General features: G+C 49.6%; 1 protein-coding gene across 7 annotated transcripts in view; it reads left to right on the top strand.

Moving 5' to 3' along the window:
- Positions 1–10,798: 10,798 nt before the first annotated feature.
- LDLRAD4 (low density lipoprotein receptor class A domain containing 4) overlaps positions 10,799–13,562 on the top strand; it is a 436,354-nt gene continuing 433,590 nt past the window's right edge. For 2 of the 7 annotated variants that reach the window (XM_009433595.4, XM_054672297.1), the window contains exon 1: positions 10,799–10,922. The gene's annotated coding sequence lies outside the window, so the exon portion shown is untranslated. Of the gene's footprint in view, positions 10,923–11,034; positions 11,121–11,442; positions 11,838–13,562 lie in introns of those variants that run through there. The other 5 variants (XM_009433594.5, XM_063795515.1, XM_009433598.3 and 2 more) reach the window with 4 other exon arrangements.

Raw genomic sequence — 13,562 nt, 5'->3', positions numbered from 1 at the left:
TTTTTGCTTTGGTGTTGGGATCTCAGGGGAATGTGGGATCGACCCAGGCCAGTGTTCTCCCAGGACCTTTCTGCCAGCCTTCTTGGGAAAGACAACACTTTTTCATTGGGGCCACTAGACAAGATGGGAGACTGGAGCACCTGGGGCCACTGCTGCCCTATGGAGAGGCCCCAGCTGAGAATCAGACTCAACTGAGGCAGCAGAGCAGGAATGGAGAGAGAGACAGAAAAAGCCACAAAAACCTTCATTCGAAACGGGCTTCAGACCTGCCTAAAGCCACATCCACCCCTTGAACTTCACAGATAAAGTGAGCCAAGATACTCCCTTTCCAGTATCGATCTGAGTTGTGTCTCACCACTTGCATTTCAAAGAATCCTGTTGAAACAGAACTTCGGGGTTTTAGATATGAAGTTGTAGGCAATTTGCGATAGGTGGCTAAAATGAACTCTTGCAATATTAGTTTGTACTACCCCATCTGCCCTGGCAGGGAGGTGACCAACCTGGTCTAACTAGAAAAAAACCACATGTGGCATTGTACTTACTGTTGGCCACCACCCTCCAGGGTCAACTGGAAGTGTCCAGAGGAATGACAGAGGACTCAAGAATACAGCACATGAAAAATGGTTGGAAGTACCACGGCTATCTGCTTGGAGAAGGAAAGCGTGGGAGACAGCTGCTTCAAATAGTGATCTGCAGAGGACGCTGGCAGCTCTGCATGCACAGGACAGCTGAACCTGGGCTGCAGGAGGCCACCTGCTGAACCCAGGTCTCAGCTCAGTACAGGAATAAACTCCCGTAACTCAGCATGGTCCCCATTTAGTGTGGGCTGCCTGGGCAAGCATGAGCTCCGGGAGAGTTGGAAATCTGCTTGGCAAGGAGGTACTAGAGACATTTTTGAGATGGCTTCACCCTTGAGGGCACGTCCCTTGAGAGTCTAAAATGTATAAGAATGTCAAGCTATTGGCTTGTGCTTTAATTGAGATTAGCTGGCAGCTAACTCAGAATAAGTTGCCTGCTTCACAATTTTGGCCTGATTGAGGGTTGGCCTTGCTTCTAAATGTTTTCATCACACCTTCAGTGGCCAAGTGAATTGAAGGGAGGCTTCTGCCCAAAAAGCTGAGATAGTACGAGCCGTGTGATTCCTACCCTTTCCTCCAGGACTTGTTTCTCCAAATCCCACTTGGCTGTTTGGGCTTTCCTCTGTCTTTTGTGGGTGAAGACTTTGTGGTCCTGGAGACATGGGCCCTGATGTGAGATTTTACCTAGAAAAGGCAGGATGAAGCTGGTAGGGACTGAGGCAGTCTGGAACACCTACTGACTTCTAAATGGGAACATTCTTTGCTGAAACCTCTTTTTTTCTGTGTTGGCTACCAGAAGTTCACATCCCATGTAAAATGTAAGCCCAGTGAAGCAGGGGCTTTGGTTCACAGCTGCATCCCAACACATTGCACAGGCCCGGTGCACAGTAAGACCTCCATAAGTATTTGTTGAATGAACGAGCAGAAGGTCTTAAAGGGCCTCTGAGATCACCTAGTCTATGTCTCTCCTTTTCTAGGATTTCCCCACCTCCAGAACTGTAAGAAGTACATTTCTGTTGTTTATAAATTACCTAGTCTAAGGGATTTTGTCATAGCAGCAGGAATGGACTGACAGAATCAGCGCACACACACATCAGCAACACTGATAAGAAATGTAACATATCCCCACATTTACTTATGTAGGCACTTCATACTTTTAAAAAACTTTTATTTTTGGTTTAGTGGTACAAGTACATGTTTGGTACATAGGTAAACTTGTGTCATAGGGGTTTCTTGTACAGTTTATTTCATGATGCAGATACTAAGCCTAGCATGCATTCGTTGTTTTTCCTGATCCTCTCCCTCCTCCCAGCCTCCACTCTCCGAAAGGCCCCCATGTGTGCTGTTCCCCACTGTGTCCATATGTTCTCATCATTTAGCTTCGACTTATAAGTGAGAACATTCAGTATTTGGTTTTCTGTTTCTGTGTTAGTTTGCTAAGAACAATAGCCTCCAGCTCCATCCACATCCTGCAAAGGACATGATCTCATTTTTTACAGCTGCACAGTATTCTGTGGTGTATATGTACCACATTTTCTTTGTCCAGCCTACTATTGATGGGTATTTAGGTTGACTCCATGTCTTTGCTATTATGAATGGTGCTGCAATGAACATACATATGTATGTGCCTTTATAATAGAATGATTTAAACTCCTTTGTGTATATGTCCAGTAATGGGATTGCTGGGTTGAATGGTATTTCTGTCTTTAGGTCTTTGAGGAATCACCACACTATCTTCCACGATGGCTGAACTAATGTACACTCCCACCAACAGCACTTTACCCTTTTTACTTCAAGCATTTAATTTAATCATTGCCATCTAACGGACTGCCCAACAAATAATTCAAACTTTAAACAAAACATGAGGTTCTTAAGTCTTGAAGGCTGAACTGGACAGAGCAGAGAAATTCCTGAGGCAGAATCTGTGACTCAGGCCTAAAGTCTCACTATGCGTCCCCACCTTTCCAGGTGGAATGAGGTTAAAGAATGCCAAAGATCAGATGGTTGTAGATGTGTGGTATTATTACCTAGGAATCCAACTTACCAAGGGACGTGAAGGACCTCTTCAAGGAGAACTGCAAACCACTGCTCAATGAAATAAAAGAGGATACAAACAAATGGAAGAACATTCCGTGCTCATGGATAGGAAGAATCTGTGAAAATGACCATACTGCCCAAGGTAATTTAGAGATTCAATGCCATCCCCATCAAGCTACCAATGACTTTCTTCACAGAATTGGAAAAAACTACTTTAAAGTTCACATGGAACCAAAAAAGAGCCCACATTGCCAAGACAATCCTAAGCCAAAAGAGCAAAGCTGGAGGCATCATGCTACCTGACTTCAAATTATACTACAAGGCTATAGTAACCAAAACAGCATGGTACTGGTACCAAAACAGCATGGTACTGGTACCAAAACAGAGATATAGACCAATGGAACAGAACAGAGTCTTTGACAAACCTGACAAAAACAAGAAATGGGGAAAGGATTTCCTATTTAATAAATGGTGGTAGGAAAACTGGCTAGCCATATGTAGAAGGCTGAAACTGGATCCCTTCCTTACATCTTATACAAAAATTAATTCAAGATGGATTAAACACTTAAATGTTAGACCTAAAACCATAAAAACCCTAGAAGAAAACCTAGGCAATACCATTCAGGACATAGGCATGGGCAAGGACTTCATAACTAAAACACCAAAAGCAATGGCAACAAAAGGCAAAATTGACAAATGGGATCTAATTAACTAAACAGCTTCAGCACAGCAAAAGAAACTACCATCAGAGTGAACAGGCAACCTACAGAATGGGAGAAAATTTTTACAATCTACCCATCTGACAAAGGGCTAATATGTAGAATCTACAAAGAACTTAAACAAATTTACAAGAAAAAAACAAACAACCCCATCAACAAGTGGGCAAAGGATATGAACAGACACTTCTCACAAGAAGACATTTATGCAGCCAACAGACACATGAAAAAAATGCTCATCATCACTGGCCATCAGAGAAATGCAAATCAAAACCACAGTGAGATACCATCTCACACCAGTTAGAATGGTGATCATTAAAAAGTCGGGAAACAACAGGTGCTGGAGAGGATGTGGAGAAATAGGAACGCTTTTACACTGTTGGTGGGAGTGTAAATTAGTTCGGCCATTGTGGAAGACAGTGTGGCAATTCCTCAAGGATCTAGAACTAGAAATACCATTTGACCCAGCAATCCCATTACTGGGCATATACCCAAAGGATTATAAATCATGCTGCTATAAAGACACATGCACATGTATATTTATAGCGGCACTATTCACAATAGCAAAGACTTGGAACAAACCCAAATGTCTATCAATGATAGACTGGATTAAGAAAATGTGGCACATATACGCCATGGAATACTATGCAGCCATAAAAAATGATGAGTTCATGTCCTTTGTAGGGACATGGATGAAGCTGGAAACCATCATTCTGAGCAAACTATCGCAAGGACAGAAAACCAAACACCGCATGTTCTCACTCATAGGTGGAAACTGAAAAATGAGAACACCTGGACACAGGGTGGGGAACATCACACACCGGGGCCTGTCGTGGGGGAGGAGGAGTGGGGAGGGATAGCATAAGGAGATATACCTAATGTAAATAATGAGTTAATGGGTGCAGCACACCAACGTGGCACATGTATACACACGTAACAAACCTGCGTTTTGTGCACATGTACCCTAGAACTTAAAGTATAATTAAAAAAAAAAAAAAGAATGCCAAACGCAGCTTCCAAAGGTGTGTCAAGGAATGGAGTGGAAATGAGCTGCTTAAAGCCTCAGCGCAGTGTGAGTGTCTGCAGGCAATGAGCTTCAGGCACTCCTCAGCGGCACTTCATTCAGCCCAGGGGAGTCAGCTGAGCCCTTTCCTGTGGAGGGAGGGAGGCCTGCGAGGTGTCTGGGGAGTCTAATCCAGTGGGCAGACTGCCTCTCTGCTTTTCCCCGCCTGAGAGAGCTGGCTCTGCTGCTGAGTGACCCCGCCTTACAAAGTCCTCCCACATCCAAGAGTTCCCTTTTTGCAAAACCTTAAAAATGTGGTGTATAATATAAATGTGTATGATGTTTACACACAGCTAGTGAATTCACTAGCATACAGCTAATGAATTTTTACATAGGCATATACCCCTGCAACCACACTAGATGAAGACAGATCATTTCCCTCTCCCCCAGGGGCTCTCTTGCCCCTTCCCACCCACTACCATCCTGAGTGACCGTGGATCTAACTTCTATCATCATCGGTTAGCTTCTCCTGTTTTGGAACATCACACAAATAAAACCATATGTTACTATTCTTTTGAGCCTGAATTCTGTCATTCAAATAAGTTTTTGTGGCATTTATCCATGTTGTGTGTGCCAGCAGTTTCATGGGTTTAACAAAATTTTATTTTATTTTAATTTCTGGGGTCCATGTGCAGGACGTGCAGGTTTGTTACATAGGTAAATGTGTGCCATGATGGTTTGCTGCACCCATCAACCCATCACCTAGGTATTAAGCCCGGCATGCATTAGCTATTTAACCTGATGCTCTTCCCACCACCCCCACCCGCTCTCCCCTGACAGGCCCCAGTGTGTGATGTTCCCCTCCCTGTGTCCATGTGTTCTCATTGTTCAGCTCCCACGTATAAGTGAGAACATGAGGTGTTTGGTTTTCTGTTCCCGTGTTAGTTTGCTGAGGATAATGGCAAATTTACAAGAAAAAAATAAATAATCCAATTAAAAAGTGGGCAAAGGACACGAGCAGACACCTCTCAAAAGAAGACACACGTGGCCAACAAACATATTTTAAAAAGCTCAATATCACTGCTCATTAGTTTCACGGCTTTTAAACTACTCTGTAATCTTCCATTACACGGGTGTACCAAAATTTATTTATCTTTTTTCCCCTGATGGACATTCGGGTTATTTCCAGTTTTTTTCTCTTGCGTTTGAGCAAGCCAGCATGAAGCTCCTCGTGGGTGCCGTTTTTTGGACATCTGCCCTCAGTCCTCTTGTGCCCTCGCAGGAGGAGAATTGCTGGGATGCAGGTTCTACTGACTCCTTACCCTGGTGAATGTTTATAATTGTCACTGTTTCCAACCTCAGCCATTCTAGTGGGTGTGCTATTTCATGAGTTCAGTGCAAACCGAGTGAGTACCTCTTCCCATGCTTGTTGGCTACGTAAGTATCTTCTTCCGTAAAGGACCTTTTCAAGGAATTCGCCCTTTTCTTATGGAGCACGTTCCGGTAAGGAAAGCCACATTGCTATGTTCTCTACAAACGACTCCTCTCCAGCGGGACAGGGAGGTGCAGAGGCACACAATCCTGCCTCCGTCAGTGTTTGATGAAAAAGCGGAGCCTCTGAAAGCAGCCTGGGACCAGGGATTTATGATGGGCCGCTGTGGCTGGTGAGAAGCCGTGGGAGGCCATGGCCCTGGGACTGGCAGGCCCGCAGGCAGAGTGAGGACAAACCACACTCACGGGGACACCTGGAGCCCTTGAGGACAGGGCAGCCTGGGCCGTCTCACACTCCTTCAACCTCAGGGATGCTGGTGACCTGAGGATGAGGAGGGTGCCCTTCTCCACAGGTGCCCTTCTCACATTCCTCACCCGGGACTGGGGATGCTTCGGGGGGAGGCCCAGTGGGGACAAGGGGACCTCAGGTAAAGGAGGTGTGAGGGCTTCACAGCACCTGGAACCCCACAAGATGCTGCAAACGGCGACTTGCCTTCCTCCTTCCAAATCTCACACAACTTTCTCTGCGGCCAACTGGACCTGGAACCTTGCAGGGAAGGAATTCCGGGAAGCATGGGACCCGCACGGCTCAGCTGACACAGTATAAACTCACCAGAGCTTGTCCTTGCTTGTAAGGCAGTGAAAAGGACTGAAGGAAGCTAATATTTATTGAAAAGTAAATAAACATTTATTTATTTACCTTTTGGGCCGGGTACCTTGCTCAACACTTAACTCGCTGGCAATTTATACCCCAGTAGAGAGCTGACTGAACCATGTGTCAGAGAGAAATGGAGAATTCAGAAGGGAGGCCTCAGAGGCCACCTCACACCAGCAGCCATCACTGCAGCCTCAGAGACCCAGAGCTCAGGGAAGACTCAGCTACCCTGGGATGCTCTGTGGGGTGCAGGGGACTTGGGGGCCACCTTGGCAACAGGACAGATAGAGCTGTGGCTGTAAAGACTGAGATGCGGGAGGTGTGCGCAGGGCTGGGGAAACTTTAGGTACTGTAATATTTGTAAGAGATCTGACAGTACATGTATCACAGCTCAGGAAGCGCTTCATCATTTTTCAGCGATGTAATGTGTAGATACCACACACGAATATGTCTGGATGGATCGTCTTTGAGGTCACACATTTCTTTCTTTCTTGCTGTGTTTTCCCTTTGTCTTCACTCCCCGGCCCCTAAGGAGAGAGCAGGTGCTGTGGCTTTTGCCCAAGGAGAGAGCCCTGCAGCCAGGCTGAGAGCAGAAGTTGCCTGCAGAACACTTCTCTTTCCATCCTGTGAGATTTTCAACCTGATCCCAAAGGAAGTGAATGAGGTTGGTGGGTCCTGGAGCAGCGGGGGCCACAGGATCCCAGGGAGGGGATGGGTATGCAGATGGGGACATGGCCAGTGTCACAGAAGACCCCGTGAAGTAGTAACTATTACTTCCAGTGTACAGATAGACGCTGAGGTGTGGCGATGCTGCGTGTTGGGGCGAAACGCGCAGGAGAAGTCGTCCAGGCTTAGGGACAGAGCCCTTGCTCCGGGGCTGCTCATCGTAGATTCTGGTCCTGAGAATCTAGAGCAGGGCTCCCACTTCTCCAGGACCAGAATTACCCACATGAAGCTGCTCTTCCTCATTTCCTTCTATTTCCCATTTAAATTAAAGAGTACAAGGCATAGGATGAATCATATTGGATAAATTTCATCTAAATGTTATGCATGAGATCCAAGAAACAAAATTGTGTTCTCAGATTCACATTCAACTTGAGGTCACTTGGCCCTCAAATTCCCTTTTTCTCAACATTCATTCATGTTTCCCTTTTTCTATTTATGTCTCCTTAGATGACTGACTAGCAAACTTCTATGGACTAAGTATGGCCAGGGTATAATTGACATGAGACAGGCTGCAAGGATTGACAGTGAAAAAGAATCTTTTTCACCTCTCACTCTTTGAAACCAATTTCAGTTGATTTCCACCCAATTTTAGTAATATTTATCTCAATATTGTTTACTCATCTATCCCAATACTAAGGTACCATTCATTCCAAAAAACCCTTTGAGCCCCTTGTGTCAGGCACTATTCTGTGTACTGGGGTCCAAGTTCTCCACCAACGGAGCAAAACAAAGTCTCCGCTCTGCTGCGCTTCAGTCTGGGCCCTTGGAATGAGCGAATGGTCAGGATGAAGCCGATGTAGAATCGTGTTGCATTTTACAGAGAGCAAACATACATCTAAGTACCTCGAACTCTTAGCATTGCTATAGGGAGAGTGTGTGTGTCTGGAAGGGTGTGGGAGGGAATAGCTGAAGTGGAAAACAAATACAGGGAGGACTGAGTAGGAAACACAGGGACAGGCCGGGCGCGGTGGCTCACGCCTGTAATCCCAGCACTTTGGGAGGACGAGGCGGGCGGATCACGAGGTCAGGAGATCGAGACCATCCTGGCTGACACGGTGAAACCCCGTCTCTATTAAAAATACAAAAAATTAGTTGGGCGTGGTGGCGGGCACCTGTAGTCCCAGCTACTCGGGAGGCTGAGGCAGGAGAATGGCATGAACCTGGGAGGCAGGGTTTGCAGTGAGCCGAGATCACGCCATTGCACTCCAGCCTGGGCGACAGAGCGAGACTCCGCCTCAAAAAACAAAACAAAACAAAAAAACAAAAAAAAAGAAAACACAGAGACAGGTTCCTCCCATATTTTCTAGAAATAGAAATACAGAGCCGCAGCAGTTTCTAGTTATAAATAAGACAACAAGAAAGGGCAACACGAGATTGAGATTCATCACAAATGGTAGAAATTGAGATTATGATTTTAAAATTCAGCCCTCAATTTAAGGGGGTTAAGTTAGACACAGAGAAATTATGTGCAAGTGAAATAGAAGGCATTGCTTTGTGGTTTTGGGAAAACTTTTCTTCTTCATTGTCCATGGGGCGTTTAGATGGAAAAAGTCATTTCTTTTTCTACCTAAAGAGGGCAAGAGCACAGTTTCTCCAACCCCAAAGCATGTGAGTTTTGCATTTGTGGACATTAAATATAAACTAAGTATATGCTTGTCAGATTAGGATAACCTGTGTGAAGCACTTATCAGCTTATTGCTCATTTAAAGAAGTTTACCCAGGCAGCCAGGTTCAAAGTTCCCCTGCTACAAGCTTCTCAATTAGACCAGGACCTGGGCATTCCCAGCTGGAGCGGGCTCATTGCCGGGCACAGGGCAGATGCTGGCTGGTTTGCCGGCTGAGCTGAAGAACTGTCAGCGCTGCTGTAGGTAGGTGGCAGTATGGCATGCTGGTTCAGCTCCCAGCTTTCTATGCAGCTAGTTAGGGATGTAAAACCATCTCTTTGTGGTCTGAGGACAAATTACTAAATCCTTCTAGCCTCAACTTCGTCATGTGTAAAATGGAGAAGTAATAGCTCCCAGTTATTGTGAGGATTCAATCAGACAATCCATGTAAAGCGCTTAGCACAGAAGCGCTCCATGAATGGTAGTTATTATTACATCACATATGAGCACTGATCAAAGGCTAGCGGCAATTACCACCATAGCTGAGAGCTGAGGGCTTAAGGGAAACTGAATTCAGCCAACATTTCACTAACTAAAAAGTCACTGACAAATTAGACAAAACGTAGGTTTCAAAAGATTCATTTCTCTGACATTATGGAAATATGAACTGGACAACTTTTTGGGGGGTGTGTGGGGACAGTTGAAAATGTTCACTCCTTTAATCAGCTGCATCTATCTTAAACCCAGCCTGAAACCCCTGCTTAGTGTAGTATTTTGATATGTCTGCAGGGGGGTTAATTTTGGCAGAGGCGAACTAATTTTGGTGACTGCAATAAAATTAGGTTAAAATGCCCATATGCTCTGGCAGTAACCAATCCCCCATCAAACATGGTAGGGGTGGCTGGAGGCATCGCGTGTACTTCTGAACAAAATGGCATATTGTCTGCACTCAGGTGGAGGTGAAGTCCGAAATGGTCTTCACAGGAGGTGTAGGTCCTTCAAGGAGAAAGGGTCACAGCGCGAAGAATCCATCTGACCTTCTAGGCAAGAGCCATTTCCTTTAAAGAGGGCAGGATACTAAGGGGGCGACCAGGTGGGGTCCGGAGGCGCCTCAAGCTCCTCAAGGCTCCCCGAGCACTGATCCGTCCTACTAAGTGTCCTGCCGCCCGACTGCACGTCTCTAGGCGGCTGCCCGAGGTCCCGCGGCCCGTGGTGCACACGCAGCCCGCGAGGTACTCTGTGCTGGAACGCGCCCCCAGCGTCCCGAAACCGCCCCCCGCCTGCGGGCGGCGACCCGGCTCCTCCGGGCGCCCCTGCCGCGTACTCTGCGCTCGGCTTGGAGTTCCCCGTGCGGCCGGCGGTGGGCGCGCGCCACGCGGGCCCGAGCCCTGGGCGGGAGTGCGGCCCCGGGTCCCGCGGCCTCGGCGCCCGCGCGCCTCCCCCACTGCCCACCCCCGGCCTCCGGGCCCGCCCCCCGCAGGGGTCGGCGCAGCCTGTGAGCCGGGGACCCCTGAGCCCCGCCACGGCGGCCCCGGTCCCCGCGGCCTGGCCGCGCGCCGGGTCCCCACCGCGGAGTGGGAAGGAGGAGGAGAGACTGGAGGAGTTGGAGACAGACACAGCCGCGGCGCGCAGTCACGGCTGGAGACAGACGGCGGCGGCGGCGGCGGCGGCGGGAGGCGGGACACTCCCCCCCTCCGGCGACTGGAGGCGGGACACCTCCCCGGCGGCCGCAGCGCCGCGTCCCCTCTCTCCCCGCGCTGAGGCTGCGGACCGGGCCCGGCGGGATTAGCAGGCGAGTGCGTTGGCCCTGCCCGCTCCGCGCGCCGCCGCGGCCGGCCGGGGATCCCCTGCAAGCCACGGAGCCGCTGCCGCCGCTGCAGCCAGACAGGCTGCGGGTGCCTGGGAAAGTGGAAGCGGGGCGGGGAGCGCGGGGGAGGCCCGGGGGTGAGGTCCTCAGCTCTTAAAGAACCCCGGCGCGCCGCGCTCCCCGCCGGCCCGCCGCGCGCCCCCTGCCGCGCCCCGCGCAGCGCCCCTCCCCCTGGCCAGCAGGGCCGGTGGCCGCGGAGCCGCACTGCGGGCAGTCCCCGCCTCCGCTCCGGGGGGGCGGCCCAGGTGAGTGCGGACCCGAGGTGGCCGCAGTGGTCGCGGCTTCTGGCCCAAGTTAACCGCTGCGCTCCGGAGGGAGGGGTGGCGGAGGGGTGGCGGAGGGGGGCGGGGGACTCGGGAACCGGACGCTTTGGGAACTGGACGTCCGCGAGCCTGCGCCGTCGGCTGGGGCCGGAGGGAGCAGCTGGGCGCCGAGCGCGCGAGGTCTGTGAGGCTTGGTCCGGGTGGGCTTGCCGGTGGGTACGGCGGGGGTCCGGCGCTGGCCCGCGGGCGGGGTTACGCCGGTGGAGGGACTTCGCCGACCCCCACCCCGTTTTCTGTTTCCTGGTGCCCTGGGGCGCAGGGTGTCCCGCGGTTGCAAGACTGAATACTGCACCGCCCGGAGGCCAGGATGGGCGCGCGGATGGTAGCCCCAACTGTCTCCGCGCCCCTAGGCCTCGGCGAGCCGTGGCGGGCAGAGACTGGAGGTCAGCGGGAAGCGGGAAGATCCTGCAGGACCTGACCGGGGAGTTTGCGGGAAGGAGGGGGCGGGCCAAGCCCCGCAGCCCCTCAGTCCCGCATCCTGCACCGTGCGCTCCCCGGACCCGGCCCCTCGGGCCCGCTTCACCCGGCGTCCCCCCGGGTCCCCCCGCGCGCGTTGACGTCGGTCGCGGGACCGCCCGGAGCTCCCGGCATTGGCTGGGAAGTCGATTGTCTGGGGCGGCTGCTGTTGCACTTAGGCTGGGTCTCCGAGCCCCGGAGGAAGCAGGCGTGTGTTGAATTTCTCTCTGCCCCTCACCGTGGAATAAACAGGAAGCGACGAGCACCCAGCCCGGCCCGGCACTTGCCTTTGTGAAGGGGTCTGCCCTGCACAGCCTTTAGGAAGCTTCCTCGGGACCCCTGCCCGGTGCGCCGCCCCGGGTGGGCCTGGGGGCGCGCCCTGTGAGTACACCGGTGGAAGACAGTGGGTTCGGTTTAGGTTAAATCGCTATCGTGGCGGAGAGGGCATTTGCTTGTTTTTAAACTTTTTTTTTTTTTTTAATTGGAAAAGGAGAAGGTTTCCCGATGAGGCAGAGGTTTTCAGGACGACAGGGACACATGGTGGGTGGGCGGCACTGGGGGAAGGCGCATCCGAGAGCACAGCGTTCTTGGGTCACCTACCTGGAGGGACACCTCGTCGCCAGTCAGGGCAGCTAGAAGCTCTTTAAAGCGAGCAGGGCTCCTTAGCTCTGCCCAGGCACAGGAATGATTGCTGTGTGCCCATAGCCGCATGAACTAGCATGATTTTTGTTTTTCCCCCAAAATTTTTTAATTAGCTAGAATTAGATAATTTTGATTTGCTTCTTTTCTTTTCCTCTGTGTCTTGGTCTATTCCCTTCTCTTTTTCTCTTTTCTAATTATTTTGGCATCTTCTCAATCCCGGACCAGCGCTGCTTTCTAAATGTTAATTACCATTGCAATACATATTTATTGAGGGCCTACTATGTGTTAGGCATTGTAGGATGTGAGGTAAGAGTAGCTGCACAGAATGTGGGTTCTGAGCGCTAGTATTAGTAAGTTATTTGCAGTAGAGGTGGATAGAGATGGTGAGCAGCATTGACTCTCAAAAATAGGGTCCTGTGGCTGGTAAGGAGGTTGGTACCTTCTCGAAGGGCTAGTGCTGGGAAGCTTCCCTTTAAAAACGGCCCTTTCTGCCGGTTTGGCTAGCCAAGAATGGCATCCTCCTCTCTGTATCTCCCCTGGAGCTTCAGGACTGAGTATTGAATGACAGAGAAGGTTCTGCAAAGTCTGCACAGGGAGACTGCCATTGCATCAAGTCATGTCTGCATTCTGTATATGAGTATTGTCTTTTCTAGTCTTTAACTCGAGTGTGTTGTCATCTGTAACTCTCCCTTTGTACTCTGCACAATTCTTCTGGAATATAGTCTTTGTGTTCAGTCAAGGATCAGAGTGTCAAATCTGAGTCATTACATAGACAAATGAGGATGTCTGAATATTACCCATGTATATTTGTTGAATTATATTTGGTATCCCATCAACCCTTGAAATGTTATTTGATGGACCTTTCTAAGCAGTGCTTTTTAAAACAGGGGGCTAACTTCCTTATGATCTTTGAAAGCTTAATTCTTTTTAAGAGCTTCATTTTGCTATTGACATTGAACACAGTGTTAGGAATTAGGGCTGGGAATGTAAATGCCAGTAAGGGATTTGCTGTAATGGAATTGTAGCTACCTTCTTCCCTTGTTTTAAAAGACCTCTCTAATTTCTTAACATTCTGCTGTTACCCTTGGAAGGGCTTGCCATTGTTGGCCATGGTCCTGGTTCGTGTAGGTTTGTATTTACATTGGAGAAGACTCTTCCCGGCAGGTTTTTAGGGCTGTCTCTTGAATCCTCTCATGGGCTTGGTTTGCAAGACCACAATCCTGCAGTGGAACGCAGCCAGTGCCAGCTGCTTATTAAGGGATTTTGTGCCAATTTGTTGGCACATTATTTGAGACTCCTCCACCCCACCCCACTCCCACTGGAGTATATACATACATAGACAAATATTTATTTTCCCCCAACTGCTGACAGTGTTCTAAGAATAGTTTTCTTGCCTGGCACGCGGAGAGCAAGGGCCCGTCTGCAGAGGTGTTTACAGTTTGGGACTGTGCTGTAGTCTTGGTT

This window comes from Pan troglodytes, chromosome 17 (genome assembly GCF_028858775.2).
Source record: "Pan troglodytes isolate AG18354 chromosome 17, NHGRI_mPanTro3-v2.0_pri, whole genome shotgun sequence".
NCBI lineage: Eukaryota > Metazoa > Chordata > Mammalia > Primates > Hominidae > Pan > Pan troglodytes.
This window is presented reverse-complemented; position numbering and strand designations above follow the sequence as displayed.